We start from the raw sequence: 18,670 nt of genomic DNA on the forward strand, positions 1-18,670 counted from the left end.
GACATATTTACGTTGTACCACATAAGCATTTCCTCTGGGGTGAACGACGTGTACTATTCAACATAAAGATTCTTCATCATTTAAGGGACTATTAGCTTGAAAGCAGTATGAGTGGTACGTATCAAAATCCTTGTTTAATTTATAAAAGAACAGACATTTACTATTCGAGGGAAACGAAATAAGTGTTATGTGATAGCATTTATAAATTATGCAACATAAAGCTTTATTAAAGGTTGACGAATAAACGCTTTTTGGAATTACAACCGGATCCAATTTTTCAAAGCGTTCGATTATTGTAAATTGTACCTACTTCGTTACAAATATTTATCAATTATTGTTTACAAGAATCATCGAAAAAGACGTAAAAGCTACTGGAATTTGAAATGAGAATGAGATAAACAGATCATGCCCGGAAGTGAATTACTTTCGATTTCTCGACTGTTGATGTAAGATCATGCTAACTAACATGTTCACTTTCGAACTTGAAGAAAACATGCCAGTAGATACTATGTAAAAGGATTGATGCACGAACTGAGAAGCAAGTAGAGGCGAGATCCAGCTATTTTACTCTCAGCCTACCTTTCAACCTGAATAAAGCCACTTAACCATAAGGTTCATGCATGCCGTTGTTGTGAGCGAGAAAATATTCGTTTTTCTTAAGCTCATCTTTTGCAAGTTACAGAGATGGCTCATGAATTGTAAATTCGTCTGATAATGCGTTAAGAAAACTGCCTGCAATATTCTTTGATAGTGGTGTCGATACGAATTTATCGCTCTTAATCACTTATGAAATTCCGAGATTGTATCTCAATGAGTCCAACAGAAAATATCCAGGTAGGTTACAGAAACGGACTCATTAATTCCCAAAGACTGCTCTTGAACTCAAAAACTGTAAGTAACAATTATTTACGATAAACATGTGCTTACAGCGTGCTTATGAGCTCAATGCCACATTAGATTAGTAATCGAATAGTTACACACGCGTACATTAACTTAATCGTGTAAAAGGACATAAACAACAATCCCCCGCCATTGCCAAACGCTACAAGAACGTGCACGGGACGATGCCTCGGGACCTGCCAAAGCGTTTCGAAGAACTCAAGAAATGCAGAAACAAATTTGAATGTTTAGTGTACGAAATGCTTTTTTATAAGAGCTTAAAGCCAAATCTCAACGTGCAATCGGACTCCATTCGGGCGAAAGTATTTTCATAATCTTAGCACCTTTTGATGTTATTTCTGTAATACTGTAATCGAGTAGAAGGCATGAAAACATAACGCTGAAATCACTCTGACCAAACAATGAAATTAATTCTTTCCGCACTCGGATTAAATCCAATTAACCCGTGAGTTTGTTTGCATCACACATTTGCGATCCATAATTTAATTACTCGAGCTTCCGTAGGAAAGGTCGAGTCTAAAAATGCAATCCGTTCTTCGTCGTATTTGGTCGCCAAATGTGTACTTTTCGCACCAAAGGTTCCAGGCGTTCCTAGCGACAACCCTGGAAACGCAGCTTCAGAGCCATTTCTCGCAAACAACACAATTTATACAGAATACCGCCGTGTTTTGTGAAGAAATCTCCTGAAAGAATAATGCCTTATACGCTCGTCTCACATACAAACGCCATTCGTGGTAGGCCCACACTAAAAGATGTCGAGCGATTTCGGAATGGGTTGGTCCACGAATTCTATAGCTTAAAAGCGTTGAAAACTTTGAAAGATGTGAATACCTCAGATGTTGAAAAAATCACGGATCTTGATGAGCAGAACTTGGATGTTGAGGCAAACAACATCAAGCAAAGCACCACATTGGATAAAGAGGAGGATATTCAAAGAAACAACTTGAGCTGTAAATATCTCAGCTTAACTCTTGTGTTAAATATCCTGACTGTTTTGTTTGTTTTTACTTTAATCAATACTTGTAAACGATTGCTAATTGCTAACATTATCACTGCTATTGTTGTACAAGCGATGGGAATGTTGGTTTGCACTGCGCATGGAGTTGCACGTGCTTGGTAGAAGACATGTTAAATTCTCTTGATGACTGTGGTATACTAGAAAAAGGCATCAATTTGACTGATGTACATGAACATAATGATGTTCTAGGGTCAATGAATGCTCAGGAATTCAGATCTCTTCATGCAAAGCATGTATATTATAATTGTAGTCGTGTTGTATGTGAATATCAGGGCTACAAACGTGATCGTAAACCAAGCAGAGTACCAGTGAACATCTTTAAACGTCTCTCTCAGAAACGCAGAAAATTAAAGAGTTATATATGGTGCCGATTCAGCTTAACAATACAATGCAAAGTGAACATCATTAAGCATCTATTTATATTCCTAACAGTGTTACAATTTTTAGCATTAAGATAAATGTAGACGTTGATAAACTCAATCACGGAAAATTAACTAAATTAGCTGAAAGAAAGATATCTTTAAAGACCTTTGATTTTAAGACACAATTGGTTAACAGGACTTTTAATGTGGATTTCAAGTTACTGTGTAGCTCGTATTTATCAACAAAATACTACCTTAAGATTGTTATCACTTCTGACATATGAAGATGGTAATTCACTTGCAATGAAACACATAAAATTCATCAGTGGTGTAAACAAACTTGTAGAGGCAATTCATGATATTAATCCAAATAAACAGCAATGTCAGACTAGAGAGTATGATATACAATTTATTACCTGTTCTTATGAAATTAAACTAGTGAAAATGAAAGGAAAAATATGGTGAGAAAACACAGGAAAAAACATGAATATGACAGCGTGGACCCTGTTGCCGAAAAAAGGTTTGTAGAAGGGATTCAAAAGAGATATTCAACAATGGATCCTACAAAAAAGAAACAATTATCTTGCAAACGCGGACAAAATCACCAATCTTCAGATAGTACAGAGAGGAAAAAATTACTTCACAAATGCAAAGAAAAATATCAATCCATGGATGTGAAAAAGAAGAAAGAATTATTTCAGAAACGCACAGAAAAATACGAATCGATGAATACAGAAGCTAAAAGAGATCTATTGGATAAAAGAAAAGAAAGGATCAGGGACAAAGCCACATCTATTGAATCCTGCATTAAACAGTTTAAGAGAAAAATAAGAGAAGGCCCCTATTTCATATGTACTATCTGTAATCGAATGCTTTATAAAAAAAATTAGTAATGAGGTGCATAAACAACAAGTACCCCATTTTTTTTACCCACATTTTTCAATATTCAACAATCATTTGATGGTAAAGAATATATATGCAAGAAATGTCATTCAAAAGTGATAAAAGGAGAACTACCATGTCAGGCTGTTGTGAATAATATGTATGTTGTTGATGAAACACCCACACAACTGGCTCCACTATGAAAACTAGAGCGATTACTAATCGCTCAACGCATAGTATTTCAGAAGATTATTATCATGCCTAAAGGACAACAGAGAGAAATTGAAGGTGCAATAAGTAACGTACCTGTGGAACGTGATCAGATATGTAATCAAATCCCTCGTCCACTTCAGAGATTTGGCATTATAATGCTAAAGCTTTAAAGAAAATTACAGTTTAGAGGACATTTTTACTTTCAAGCAATACAACCAGAGTCAATAGAACAAGTTCTCAACTGGCTCAAAGTACATAATCCATCGTACAAAGATATATATATAGTAGTTGATGCTATGAATATTAACAGCAGCCTCACAGCTTTACAAAACGATACAGACTATAATGATGCAGATTATTTCCAGTATAGAGTTGAAACATTCTTCAGTGAGGTTTTGCTCACTAATGCTAAACCTATTGGTAAAATAGTGTACTACGCTCTTCGTATCGAATTTGAGATGCGAGGGAGTCCCTACCTACATGCCCTTATATAGTGAGTTGACTACCCCAAGCTAACTTGTGACAACAAACAAGCATATATAGACTACATAGATAAACATGTACAGGCTTACCTGCCAAGTAAGGAAGAAGATGCTGAATTGCATGACTTAGTGAAAATGTACCAGAAGCACAGCCAATTTCAGTACGACTTCATAAATCACTGTTCACCGGATAAACACCATCAAAACCAATTGAGTTATGCACTTCAGTGTTGTTCATCCAATGCATAGCGCTATCTACCCTTCAAAAAAACGGGCCTGACTGACAAAAATTCCTAAGCGTTGCATGGAAAATCGCCTAAGAAAGCTCGAGTCAACGCCTTCAAAGCGTATAGTTCGTATTTAAGAACAAGTCTCTGTAAGAATCAAACATCTTGGGATATGAAAATTTTCAACACCCCTTCAAATTTTGCATTCAGTTAGGCACTCAGGGGGGATGCACAAAAATGCCCTCTGTAAAGGTCCCAGCACACTTGCCATGGTAACAACGGCTGCTTGTTCGAGGCCTGGGGCCTCATTTTCATACAAAAACGTCGCAAAAAAAGAGTGAAATCTTTATTTCTCTATCTCAAGCTAAATACAACATTACAAATTGGCACTTTTACCATACATAGTTACATCATTCGTCTTTACTTTGGTACATTTAATTTTCCCTGGGATTGAATGTGAACACACCAATAGATTATTTATCTCGGTACAGTTTCGGTCATTTTTGTTTTCAGGTAAAACAGGGAAAACGTTTATCTAAATTTCTCCAAAAGTACACCGATTCTGGAACTGAAACTACTTACCAAGCTGGTTATAATATTGTAGTTTTTAAATATGTAAAAATCTCTGCGGGCCTGCCCCTACTTTTTAAAGGGGCAATTCGCGAACGAAGCTCAAAAATCAGATATTGCATAATTTGGCGATGTTTACATCTAATGTTTTCAACAACAAATGTTTCAGACAAATGAAGCATGCAAGGCTTTGAAAGAATGTTATCTTTTGATCAATATCCCGAAGAGAAATCTCGCCTCTGGTTGTCATCTTTTAAAAAACAATTGATCAACCTTCATGGAGGACAACTCGAGATAACTACAAACGTATACCTCAAATAATGTGCATATCATCCAGATTCCGAGCGCTGCACCTTCTTTCATGGGAATTTGAGCGATCCGAAATCCTCTGACGATACACTGTTATACTTGTATAACAGACGAGAAATAAGAAATGGATATTTTCCGATATATGTCAGCACATTTCCGCTTTCTGAGGTAAAAACAACCAAAAAAAAAATTCGATTGAACGCTCGTAAACACTGAGAATCTGAGAGCAGAAATCTTGTCAGCGGCAGTACTACATGTAAAACCCAGTCGCCACAGTAGCAATTTGTACGACTCGCACGAAAATTATCACGAAGTGGGGATTTTGAACTACTCAGTATCCCTGCAGTACAGCAAACGGAACAGGGATTTCATCACAATCAATTTCCAAAAATTTAGCTTTTTTCAGGGAGTTTTTCACGTGCTCGAACGTTATATTGGATTTGAGCCTTATGAAGGAACTAATTTTGGTGTCGCTTGGACCGAGAAATACAGATTTGAAATAATTAATGCTGTCACTGATGAACCAAAGGGCACAATCTTCTCAGTTTATAGCTTAATAATCTCCACAGACTAACGTTATTGGACCGAACGATCTCCTTTTTAACGAAGCGCGATTTTCCTAAATGGATGAAGTAAACGCTGCGATAGCTAACTGAAGAGTGAACGATAGAAACTTGCTTACGCCGTTCGCTATTATTTGAGAACTTTCTAACCAAAAGATAATCCGTAAGATAACTTCTTTTTCTTTAACACCACGACTGCATTAAACATTCCAAACGATAGGACAAGAAATAATTTGAAGAATACGAACGGTTTGAAATGTTATTCGAGCGATGAACCGGCACGAGGGTTTTAAAGAGATGAATTACCGAAACGAGATTTAATTTGTTGCCTCCAACAAAACAGCAATGAAGCTAGTATAAAACGACGATTAACTGAAAAAAGTTTAAATATTTCTGGGCCTTAGCATAAGGGGAAACCCAGATAAGACCACGCTTACCTCCTCTTCTTTCCAGGATCCTTTGTAGTTCGTTTCTCTTTGTTGATGTTTCTTTTCAGTCTGTTTTCTGGGACTCTCTGTATTTCCTTCTCACGTTGCCCATCGCTAAACATTCGCCTTTTTACTTTAGCCTTCCTTGTTCTCTTTCACGTTATCTCGCCGTGTATTGCCTATGTAAGCGTACTTTCTATTCTCTTTCGCGTTTCTCTCGACTCGCTTTGCGCCTTTCACTTCTTGCACTCCTTAGTCACTCTCTCTCTTTCCAGCCTATTTTTACTCAAAACCATTTCTCCACGAACCTGAATTATAATATTTTCCTGCGGTTGACAAAACTTTACTTTGCAAGTTGATTAGAAATTGCAAAATACTAAGAATAACTGTTCAACTACAACCTCATCAGTATGATTTCCAGATCAAAAAGATTCTTTATTTGTGCGACTTCACATCTACTAGCCCACGTGAAGTCATCGTGTAACGCCTAACCGTGCGCCCGCGCTACGCAGCACTGAAGTTTAGCACTCGAGCATGACAACTCATCATCATCTGCAGGTGTTTACTAGTGTACACTGATGGGGTATTCAAGTTGTGCACGCAATCGCGTCTGCGCATTACCTTCTCCCTCGCCCTTCCAATTACGTAGTGGTTAAACTAGTGCACGCAATGCCATTGGCTGCGCATGCTTAACGTTTGCACCGTACGGTGTCGAACGGTCGTAAGTCCAAATTTTTTCGGCTTTATGGGTTACTGCTATTCCCTAGAAGTATGGTGCTACGCTGCTTTCGTTTGATTATAGTCTTTATAATCTTATGCAAACAGAAATGGCCAATGCCCTTAAAAAACTCGGAATAAAATAGCAAAATGTTTGCCGTCTCAAATATGGCCCACATAATTCCATTTAGTCAGGCTGTTAAGAAAATGAATTGTGCGTTTTTATGAGTCGAACTCTGCATTTTGTTTTCCTCCATGAAGTTAACAAACTTGGATATAGAGGCACGGCCAAAAAGTCATGTAACGGTAATTAACGGGTTTTACTGAAAAAAACGCTGAGGTCAGCATCTTCTGAGGTTCACTTTTTCAAGTTGTTTAGCTTAAATTACATAGGAAATCTCTATTCAGAAATGGGCTTTATAATCCGGAAAAAAGCAAAATGTCACAATAATTTTACATTTCCTTTATTTTTATTATCAGTTCAATTCCGTAAATAGCATGAAAAGCTTACAAAAATCATGGATGTAATCACCTATCTTTGTTAAATTACCAAACCAAGAATAATTTCTGTGGCAACTGCAGTTTCTTTCTGCGAAATATTCAAGTTTTTGTGAGGAGTATTCGTGCTAAGACTAGCTGTGGACGAGGGGATCTAGGCTCAAAAATATGCATGTAATTTAGGGTTAACAACTGGGTTGAAAAAGTAAATTGACCACCACAAAGAGTTTAAAGGCTGACCTTCGAGCGTTGGCCCTTCGTCAGAGCGATTGGAGGAATTGTGGGTTGTGTGTGGGTTTATATGCAGAAAATGGAGCTATGCTATTGGTGGGAATATAGTGACGAGAAAACAAGAATAATTTTTTTGAATGAAAAGTGCTCGTTGATACCGTGGGGATTAAGAGTGCCGATTTGAAAGATAAATTTTTGTTCTAGAGTTTTGCGGCTTTCCGAACTGCCTGGATGTAGGGAAAGGCAGCAAACTACCATGTGCTGTTTAGAATGATTAGGAAGATTTAAACGTCTAGCAACTGGTTTGGATGCGTCCTTGTCGTTTCTTTGTACGTTGCGAAGGTGTTCTCGGAATCGGTCACCTAGCCGTCTTCCTGTTTCACTAATGTATAACTAATTGAAACAAGTGCAAGTTATGTACTCAATGACATTGGCGGAGGTACGCGTAAAGTGATCAGTGATCTTAATGGATCTCTTAGGTCCCAACATTTTCTCTACGTTATAAATGAAAGGACAAGTTTTGCATCGTGAGCGAGCGCATTTGAAAGTTCCAGATTGGTAATTGGTTTGAAATGAACTTCTGACCAAAAAGTTGTCACGTTTGAATGAAATTAGTGGAGGTTGCGAAAAGATAGTACCAGTCTCTGAATCGTTTTGGAGTAATTTAAAGTTTTTAAGAATGATAGATTTAACTGCATGCATTGTGAGGGTGAAATGTGGGAGTGATTGGAATGCGGTCAGCGTTTTCAGTCAGTGTGCCTTACAAGCAAGGGCGTGAAGATGTGTTGGCATGTGGCAAACACATAGGAGAGGTCATACTGAAGGCTTGAAAGCGAGACAATGATTCTGAGGTACTTCACCTTGCTCGGGTAGCGTGAATAAGAAAGGACATCTTCAACCATGAAAAACAAGTTATTTAATGAATCCTTACTCAGCGACTGCAATGCCAGAAGAGTTCCAGCTTCATTGAAAGCCTTGATTAGCATGATTTTAGACGGGCCATATTTCAAGAAAAGGTAAATTAGCCACCGTAAAGAGTTTAAAATTTGACGTTTCGAGCGTTAGCCCTTCGTCAGAGCAATTGTAGGAATTGTGGGTTGGGTGTGGGTTTATATGCAGAAGATGGAGATACGTTATTGGTGGGAATATTAATTTGAACCGCCGTCAATTCCTTTCACCTGGCTCTGAAATGTACCTGTGAAATTTAGTTGGCTTTTCTAGACATCAAAATTTCAATTGAAAGCATCGGCCTATGCACTAATATTTACTACAAACCTACAGATTCACGTAGTAACTTGCTGTATTCATCTTCGCATCCATCACACGTCAAGAATTCCGTACTTTTTTCACAGTTTATCAGACTTCGTCGTTTATGTAGTGACGACTCTGATTTTTCCGAAAAATCAGAGGCAATGTGCCAGTTTTTCGATAAACGTGGCTATCCTGTTTCTGTCGTTCAAGCGGAGATGAAAGGAGATGCAGCAAAGGTAGAGTGAGTACACAGGGTTAAATTAAGGCACAAAGTCTTTATTAATTGCGGAGAATGCTATATCGTGTACTTTAATCGTTGCAACATACTGTGTGGAAAAAAAACCTTTTAATTTTTGCTTCTAGTACATACAATTAAAACATTTGGCCACTCACACAGAATTCTCGGTATAGAATAGCTAATGATTAGATAAAATCTCAACTTTCTTCAAATTTAGAAATACGCACTTTATAATGACCAAACTTTGCAAAAAGAAATGACGAGCAGAACAGTACCTCAGTACATGCGTTTTAAAGCTTTTAACATTTCTTGAAAGTCCCCGGCACTTGAAATCACTTACATTTGCGTGGCATGCTAACGGAGACTCCGATGACAACTGATTCAAGTTTCTATTTGGAACTCAAAGCAGCTCCCATATTTTTACTGAAATTGGGATGTGACACTGCAAGAGAAGGTAAACAAGTCCAGCCTTTTAATAATGGATAAAATTTTTTAATCGATGTCTCTCTCGGCGTTGCTGTTCTGAGTACTTAAGGCCCCTAGCAAAGATGAGATAACCCAGCTTTCATGCCTACAAGCTTTTGATTGCTGCCGATCATATTTTCTTCAAACACCACAGTTTTCTAAGTGAGATTATCCTGTTTATCCCTCAGTAATGATGACAGAAGATGTTGGTGTTTTTTTCCAAGCTTTAATTTCTTGAGGTTATATATTGTTATTTCATTGATGATCGAAGTAACAATTTCTTCAAGTCTTTAGTTGTTATCGCATTATTATCGTTGGGTAATGTCACTTCCGATAGAGTTCGACTGAAATCAGAAACAAGTGGAAAAGTATCTGGCATAATAGGTTTTCTAGAGAAAAATGAGGACATCTTAACAAAATCTCGGAACAAAACCAAAGCTTTACACATGTGTGGCCGCAACTTACAACTGGAACATATTCTCCACTTCTATGATTATTAATCTAAACGCAGTATGAGCGGGAGTTTTAAAATCCTTATTTTCTTCGATCGAATAAAGTGATGATTTGACAATTTCTTGGGGAAACAAAGTTTATGTCATGTGATCACGTCCAGACATGGAACAGAAAGTTGCAATAGATGTGGAGAAACAAACACCTTGCGGAATTACTTGTAAAACAACCATGTCTATTCACATCCTTAAATTAGATCATAGACTGCAACCCATCTGCTATCATCAACCGTTGATCAAAATAACTATCGACATAGATGCCATAAGCGAACGTGTCGTTTGTATCATTCACGGAACACACATTGCTTTCGTCTTCTGCACTCGAACACATCAAATGTAAACTCAAGATCCAAGATGCTGACTTAACTTTTCAAGTAATACTAAAATAAAGAATTTGATCAGTGTGAATAGTTAAAGTCTAAGACTTTTTATTGCATTGTTGAAAAAGTATGCGGGCAAAGGACCAGAGAGCTCTTCTAGTTCTTGCTCTCCGACCACAAGTTGGATGAATATTTCAGCTGTAGGTTACATAATGTTAGACATCTTGCCATAGTACCGATACTATTTGTCTCGTAATTATTCAGCATTTATTTAGCAAAAACCAGTGGAAGCTATTTAAGCAGCTCCTCTAGCTTCCGATTCATAAGAAATTGTACTGCTCCTAACTTTTGCCCCAGTTGGTGTATACCAGTTTCACTTGTTAAGGTAGTCTTTGCTCCCTAGGATTTAAAGGTTCGATGTTCTCTGCAGGTTCTTCTTACATAGCCGTGGTAGCAATTGATTTTGGGACCACATACAGTGGCTTTGCTTTTGCTTTCAACCAAAGGAAGGGAGAAGGAGGTATCCATGTGAACAAAGCATGGGGATACGACCAAGGAGCAGCAACTCTTAAAACGCCAACCTCTCTTTTGCTACGTCCTGATGAGAAATTTGATTCATTTGGATACGAAGCAGAGGAAAAGTACGCCAACTTTCTCCATGGTGAAGATCGGGAATATCTCTACTTCAAACATTTCAAGATGACACTTCATAATACGAAGGTAAAGCCATGGTTTGACCGACTATAGCTTTACATCCTGAAACTAGTATGTAAACCTTTCATTTTCAGGAGTATTTATTTTGTTTTGTTTCTGTTTCTCTCCTTTTTGTTTCAATATGTTTCACAATCTTTGCTTTAACTATTAGAAAAAATAAATTTATTAACCCTAAGACACCATAGAAAAATATGTCAAAAATAGACTGGAAAAATAATGATAATATACGATTGCCTTTAGAAAGTGTTCGCATTTTGGGCAGAAGACTACCCAGACTATCGAATAATTCATTCGCAATCAATAAATCTTATTTTAAAAACAAAAATACTTGCCAGTATTCTTTACAGTTAAATCTACATGACGAGAAATTGCTGGAAGCGAGGCTAAATGAAGGGTTTAAGTTGTTTCTGTGTTCTAAAAGTCCATCTAGAACTTTTGAATCATTTTAAATAAATGTGATCGTGTGGTCTGATTGTCCGTGTGAGGGAAGTCGTGATGACAACATTCCTAAGGACTGTTTTCGGTAATGATAACTGATATTTTAAAATCCTCAGCAACTCGACTTATTCTTCATGCAACACCACGCCAAAAATGATAAGAATCTGAGGGTATGAGGAGCAACATAAATAAACAAAAAAGAAAAATAATTGTTCGCACCTAAAACTGCAAACTTACGTAGTAAGGAGAACATAGCTTTCGAAAAAGAAGAAAGAAGGAACAGTTAAAAAATAAAGGAAAACTATTTACGGCCTTAACTTATCTGGGTGTATATTCAAACACCTTTGCTTTGTTCTAACAGACGTTAGACAGGAATACCAAGCTGAAGGCTGGAAATGGAAAATCGATCGATGCTTTACTGGTTTTTGCTAACTCGATAAGATACCTCAAAGATCAAGCAATCGAAATTATCCGCGAAAGAACTGGAGACAAACAGTACTGTGAAAAGGATATCCAGTGGGTTATAACAGTCCCTGCCATTTGGGAACCTGCTGCTAAGCAATTCATGCGGGAGGCTGCATGTGAGGTATGTATCTTTTCACCCAATTTATTCCTCCTGCCCCATATCTATTTATATTTCTTTTTAGCTCATATATATGGCAAGTGCCGGATTGATTTTGCACCCGTTCGGTGAAAATAAATGGAGAAGGGTTTGACTTCGAATAGGAGATAATTTTCTAAAGCATACGGACTTAACTTATTACCAAACTTTTTATCATTGTATTAAATTTATTTTTTCCATTTTGTTTCATTCTGACCTCTCTTCTGTATAATACCTAAAAACTAACAACATGTATTTTTATAATAAACCAGTATGTTTGCGTGTAGGTTAAAATTCAGAGAAGTTCAGTCGAGAACCAAAATTATTCATCAATGTAAAGGCTCCCTTAAAGGTCTCCGCAATAAATACAAGTTTCTTGAAATATATAACAGACATAAGATTTAATCTTAGTTTGGAGAGTCTAGGGGGAAGGAGGGAATCGCAACATATCTCTTTTTTGATATGTTTCATGTTTGTTTATTGCTTTTTTTTGTCTTGTTTGTTGCAGGCGGGGATAGTATCAAAAGATGCACCCGACCAGTTACTTATTGCCTTGGAACCAGAAGCAGCATCTATATGCTGTAGGGAAATGAAGATGAGGGAATTTACCAGTGAGAAAGGAGATGCTAATATATCTGACGTCTTCGCGAGGCCTGGGTCAAAATACCTTGTAATTGATATCGGAGGTAATTAAGTTAAATGCTCATGAACTTTACTTACACATGACACCATCTCCTCCAATTTGGGCCACGATTGAATTCTAGAACAATATCTCTTAGTAAACTTGAACTCTCTCTTCAATGCTTTGGAAATTATATTCTCTACTTTTACCGATCAAGTGATATAGCAGTTGGTGAGGGCGAAGCACGATTCAACCATCACGCATAGAAATCGAGAGCGAACAATCTAATTGTTTTATTAAAAATCAGTTGTTTTGAAGGTCTTCCCGACAGCCCTCAAATTCAGTAAAATCGATTAGAAAACCTCTTTAAATGCCGAAGGAACAATACAAGTCCAATTCGACTCAAAAATCCCAAATTCCCTTTATTTTCCATTTTCTTTGTTTTTCTTTCTCTCTTAGAGAAATTAACTCCAGGGATACATTTCCTCATTTCTTCAGGGTTTCAACTATTCTTCGGCGTATTTTGAAATTCTATACGTTTTTATTAATCGAAGCGCGTGACAAATTAGTTATTACGAAGCGTACAGCTTCTCCTTTTACGAATCCTTTCTATACGCCTAGTGGATGAAGCGAATCAGTCTAAATATTCGTGTATTAGGAGGTCTCCGTCTCCTTGTGATGCGTCTGTCCGTCAAGGGAAGATTCCCTGTTAATCTCTCGCCTTTGCGCACTTTTGTGCCCAAGAATGTAATTTCTGAGGCAGATTTATCGGCCGTGAATTTTTCTTATCTGACAGTTATTTTTGACGGGTTCCATGATGTTCTGCTTGCAAGACTCTTAACTGCTTTTTTTATTTGGGTTAAGTTTCATCAAGAGATCATATATTTCCGAGTGTGGGTCTCTGGATGACATGACTTACTTTAGGTTATTTATGGGAGGTCTCCGATGTTTAAAGAAAGGGGAACACTCAACGGTATTTCCTGTCTTGGTAGTGCGTCTTTTTATGTTTTTCATTACAATCTTTTAGGACTTGTAACGTGGTTACCGGAATGACGCAACAACCTTCCCCGACCAAGGTCCTAAGATGTGCGGCCAAAAAAAAAATTAAACTGCTTGTAGAATTGCCATGTTTTATTCGATTGCGATGATTCTTTCACTGAGATGATCACTGAAAGACAGAAACTATTTTTTTGTGGAGGAAATTATTGGGGTTAGTAGTACTTTAAAACTTAAAAAAAACACACGCAGAAAACACTCTATTCCAAAACAGAAAAACGTGCTTAATAAGCATGTAAACTTCCGGACCGTGGTCCATATCGCAAAAAGCTACACAGGTCACGGGCACGCGTGTAGTTTATGAAATTATTGTTTTTAAAAGTCTGCAGACAGAGATACTTCAGAGAAAATAAGAACTTATTACAAAATAAGTAGGAAGGACGTAGCGGAGAATATTTTCCAAAGGTCGGAGCAGTATACGGACCGCGCTGAGCGTGGTCCGTACAAAAACGAAAGGGGCTAATAGTCTTAATGGAACGGCTCCAGCAAGCGAGGTTAGTGAGTACAAAATTCTTTGGCACTCGGACAAAACTTGTTTATACGTAATTTGCTGGCTTTTGCAAACAAAAAAAACGGCTTATGACCGTTTCCGTGTAAAAGGTCCGTAAGGTAAAATCCCAACTAAGTAAGAACCAATCAGAGCCCTCAAATATACCTCACGACTACCTTGCCATATGATGAAATAAGTAATGAACTAACATCTTATCCACAGGAACTATCATTATTTAGTATAACTGCTCCAGTGATTATGGAAATGCGTGCGCTTTGATTGGTCGAGGATAGCGTCATACCTCGCAATAATTACCTCGCGCATGGTGATTATAGCAGGAGCGCTATATTAGAAGGTGGCTGCTTCGCGTTATTCATTGTAACCAGGGAAGTGATGAACGTGATGAAGAAAGATCAATTCCAAAGAGCAAGAAAGATGCTTTTAAGTTTAGGGTAATACCTTTCAAAACAAAGATATGACGTTTTTGCTGATTGAATTTAAGTGCCACTCCCGCTAAGAGCGGTCCTCTCAACTTCCCGTCGGAAAAAAGTTTTCTTTTATTTTTTGCCCGTGAAAAGGGTTTAGGACACATGTTTCAAAAATAGTTAAGTTGTTCTCCAATTCTCTTTTTTTGCGTCGCCTCAAGCCAAAAATTATTTTTGGCCAGACCACCCCTGTGAACAACGATCGAAAGTGTCAATTTCAAAGATTTTGTCTAGCGCAGCGACTGCAACAATTTAGCTCACGGAATTCTATCTTGGTACAAGTTATAAAGTGTATTCAGTTAGTTCACAGACAAAATATGGAAACTTCAGCTGAAATATTTTTCATACCAGCGTAATCAGAGGAGATCCTTATCTTCGACCTTAATTTGCATATCAAAAAATTCACTACTTTGTACGAAAGAATTCTCAAAATGCAGGCGTTAATCGGGCCGAAAAAGCATATCAGTACATAATTTATACACCAATGAGGTCACGGATTGCCTCAAACCCGCGGATATATCTCTAGCTTCCATCCACCAACTTCTTAAAAACAACGCAAATCCATGTGTTTGCTCAATTGCGCTCGTGTCAAAGATCATTTGCATGATTCTTGGAATTGACCAAGATCTCCTTTTGACAGTTCAAACTTCGTTCGATTATCTTCTACGTTGAGCATTATGCACAGTGTGGAGAAGATCAAAATTAAAGAATAAAATTTGGCACTCTGGTCATAACAGACATATAGCGTTGCTTAAAAGGACACAAAAACAAGTTAAAATAGGTTACAGTGTTTATATTTACAAAACAACACGCATACACTCTGAAATAATTCGTGCAGTTTCTCCCGAGATTTAGCATACGGAACCCGATGAACTAACCCTCCTTTCCGCAGATTTGTTTCCATAACTGACGATGTTACGCTCTTATGGACCGCAACCGTTTTGAGCGACAAATTCGACATTTCTCTGCGACCATCAAAGTCAACTGGACAAACCCAGCTTGATATATTGCGTGACGTGTTGTGCAAATTTTTCTTCTTGCCATATGACCTGTTTCGCGGGTTCTACAAACTGAAACCAAAATTAGTTTGTGTAACGAATTAGAATCGAAAGTTATTACAATGGACTGAATTACATTTTAATGAGAATTTTAACTTTTAAAAAGGTTTACTTGATTCATGGAAAGCAAAGATTGGAGTGGCTTTGGATATTTAAGCCCTGATTTCTCTCCTAGGACGACGTATCGATTTATTTGTAGTACTATCAGCTATCCAGCGAAATCCTCGATTACAAGTTAATTTTGTTTCGTTCCGGTCAGTTTGACCACGATATGGAAAAAGATATAACAGTTATCTGTATGTTCTAAACATCTGAACACTTTAAGAAACAGTTCTTAACAAGTACCTCCACCGCATTTCTAATTAACAGCCACAGCACAAGGGAAAATGTGAGGCAGTAACAGAAAGCCAGACTGACTGGAGATGTTTTTGAAGTTTTCGGAATTTAAGTTGTATTCGTATCACTCGAGTAATATATTTGCAATTTCTCGAAAGTGAAGGCTATTATTTAACTTAAAATTGGTTCGTAAGTGCCTATCTGGGCTATCTGCAATAGCAGACAAAACCAGAATTCTCTTGACAAAATCAAAGGACAAATTGTGTCATGACGAATTTTTGTCTCGATTTTTGCATCCGCTTAATACTTCAAAACTGTCAGATTTCGTTAGAGCTTGATCTGCTCGTGAGACCAGCTCGCATAGTTTACCAATGGACTCAAACTCCAGTTTCAGGATTCATCGGACGTCGTTTCAAAGTTTTGAAATCCACGAGTTTCGTGAAAAAAAAAGTTGATGCCTTCCAGGTAAATTTTAGTGAGTTCAATAACAAGCTGGTGGCAGCTTTTACGACAAATGGCGTTGAAATCTCAGTCTCCTTTCACTGCCTCACATTCTTCTTTTTGCTCTGGATGCTAAAAAATACTTTACTACATTTCCAGTGTCCTTTCAGGTGTTCTGGTGTTTAGAACATACCACTAACTGTTTTATTTTTTCCAAATCAGGGCTGAAATACCCAAAGCCACTCCAATCTTTGCTTTCCGTGAATCAAGTAAACATTTAAACGATAAAATTCTCATTAAAATATAAAATTCTCCAGTCCATTTGAATAACTTTCGATTCTAATTCGTTACATTAACTAATATTGGTTCCAACTCGTAGAACCTGCGAAACAGGTCGTATGACAAAGAGAAAATTAAAGTTTGCACAATCACGTCACGCAATATATCAAGCTGGGTTTGATGGTCGCAGAGAAATGTCGAGTTTGTCGCTCAAAACCGTTGTGGTCCATAAGAGCGTCACATCATTAATGACGGAAACAAATTTGCAGAAAGAGAGTTAGTTCATCGGGTTCCGTATGCTAAATCTCGGGAGAAACTGCAAGAATTGTTTCGGAGTGTATGCGTGTTGTTTTGTAAATATAAACACTGCAACCTATTTAGAGATATACCCGCGGGTTTGAGGCAATCAGTGACCTCATTGGTGTATAAACTATGCACTGATATGCTTTTTCGGCCCGATTAACGCCTGCATTTTGAGAATTCTTTCGTACAAAGTAGTGAATTTTTGATATGCAAATTAAGGTCGAAGATAAGGATCTCCTCTGATCACGCTGGTATGAAAAATATTTCAGCTGAAGTTTCCATATTTTGTCTGTGAACTAACCGAATACACCTTGTAACTTGTAGCAAGATAGAATTCCGTGAGCTACATTGTTGCAGTCGCTGCGCGCTGGACAAAATCTTTGAAATTGACACTTTCGATCGCTGTTCACAGAGGTGGTCTAACCAAAAATCATTTTTGGCCTGTGGCGAAGCAAAAAAAGAGAATTGGAAAAGAACTAAACTACTTTTGAAACATGTGTCCTGAACCCTTTTCATAGGCAAAAAATAAAAGAAAACTTTTTTCTGATGGGAAGTCGAGAGGACCGCTCTTAGCGGGAGCGGCACTTAAGTGCCCAAGACACGTGTACACATGATAAATAAATAAGCAGAAAAAAATTTCGTGTCATGGGCACTTTAAATGAACCTATAAAATTCTAGCGCAAACTGGTTCCTTATCGCGATACTAATAATCAAAACAATTGAAACCAAATGGTTTTAGCATCAAATCGAATATTTAAAACAGAATTCGCAAGCATCTAAGCATTTATGCTAGAACAAATATTCGCTACAGTTTCAGTAAATATTGTTGAATTATCCCCTTGACTTCGTCTCGGGATTACTTAACAGTAGTCACTTCGCCTTCTGCAATTAAATGTTTTAAAAATATTGGGGTAGCTGTAATAAGTTATCGCAGTGTTGGCCGCTTGACATATATACTATTTTTTCCTGTATCTTCGTAAAGGTGGAACTCTGGACGTAACCGCTCACGAGATATTGGCAAACGGGAACATCAGAGAAATTCATAAAGTGACAGGAGGACCTTATGGTGGAAAGCAAGTGAACGATCAGTTCGTGTCCTTGCTTGAAGGGTTCTTTGGAACTGCCACAGTGGAAACCTTTCGTACTGAAAACCCGGCAGATTGGCTAGACTTGATGAACGAATTTGAGCTTAAGAAAAGAGGACGCCGAGCTTATGAAGGGGACACAACAAGGATTCGTCTGCCTCGCTCCTTTACAGTTCTTATCGCTGAACGAGGTGGTCCTGATCTGGCAGGAAGGTTCGCAAGGTCTTGTCGAACTGATGATGTTCAATTTGTCAGAAATGAATACTTGTGCTTGGGACCTTCAGCTATGAAAAAGTTGTTTGAGCCAGTTTTGAATGGAATTGTAAAGCACCTTACACAGCTCCTCAAGGATGCTGCAGTTAAAGAATTGCAGTTTTTCTTCCTCGTTGGAGGCTTTGCCGAGTCGATTATACTACAGGAGACAATTAAGAAGAATTTTGACCGAAGGTAGAGGTTCTTTAATTTAAAGCTCTTCTTTTAGCAGGGGAAACTAGAGAAAAATAGAAAAATTATAGAAATTGAGTAAGCTAGATCTATATTAAAGAAATGGTTCATGCTTAGAGAGGGTATATCGAGTTA

At 37.7% G+C, this 18,670-nt stretch overlaps 1 pseudogene; it reads left to right on the plus strand.

The window, feature by feature from the left end:
* LOC136284283 (heat shock 70 kDa protein 12A-like) overlaps positions 1-18,670 on the plus strand; it is a 20,701-nt pseudogene continuing 2,031 nt past the window's right edge.

Source organism: Pocillopora verrucosa, chromosome 11 (assembly GCF_036669915.1).
Source record: "Pocillopora verrucosa isolate sample1 chromosome 11, ASM3666991v2, whole genome shotgun sequence".
Lineage (NCBI taxonomy): Eukaryota > Metazoa > Cnidaria > Anthozoa > Scleractinia > Pocilloporidae > Pocillopora > Pocillopora verrucosa.